The sequence below is a fragment of the Eimeria mitis genome, genomic scaffold, assembly GCF_000499745.2.
Source record: "Eimeria mitis Houghton genomic scaffold, Emh_scaff245, whole genome shotgun sequence".
Lineage (NCBI taxonomy): Eukaryota > Apicomplexa > Conoidasida > Eucoccidiorida > Eimeriidae > Eimeria > Eimeria mitis.
The window spans coordinates 7,550-7,939 of record NW_013570787.1 but is presented as its reverse complement, the minus strand read 5'-3'; the positions used below and the strand labels follow the sequence as shown (position 1 = coordinate 7,939).

General features: G+C 35.6%; 1 protein-coding gene across 1 annotated transcript in view; it reads right to left on the bottom strand.

The window, feature by feature from the left end:
- Window positions 1-390, bottom strand: part of EMH_0005110 (uncharacterized protein) — a gene marked incomplete at both ends in the record, with an annotated part of 3,127 nt that overhangs the window by 2,047 nt on the left and 690 nt on the right. The gene's annotated exons all lie outside the window — the stretch shown is intronic.

The window sequence follows — 390 nt, the reverse complement described above, 5'->3', positions numbered from 1 at the left end:
TTTTTTTTTTTTTTTTTTTTTTTTTTGTCTTTTCGTTTTTTTGTTTTTTTTTGTTTTTTGTTTTGTTTTGTTTTACTTTGTTTTCTTTGTTTTTTCCCTTTTGTTTTTTTTGTTTGTTTTATTTGTTTATTTGTTTTTGTCTTTTGCTTGAGTTGTTTTATTTGTTTGGTTCTCTAAACCCTAAACCCTAAACCCTAACCCTACACCCTAAACCCTAAACCCTAACCCTGTATATATCTTCTTATCGTATCAACGATCTGTCTTAACATTCCGTGTTGCTGTTGTTTCTGCTGCTGCTGTTGTTTCTGCTGCTGCTGCTGCTGCTGCTGCTGCTGCTGCGATTGTTATTGCTGCCTTTGCTGCTCCTCTTCCTCTTCTGCTGCCGCCGCC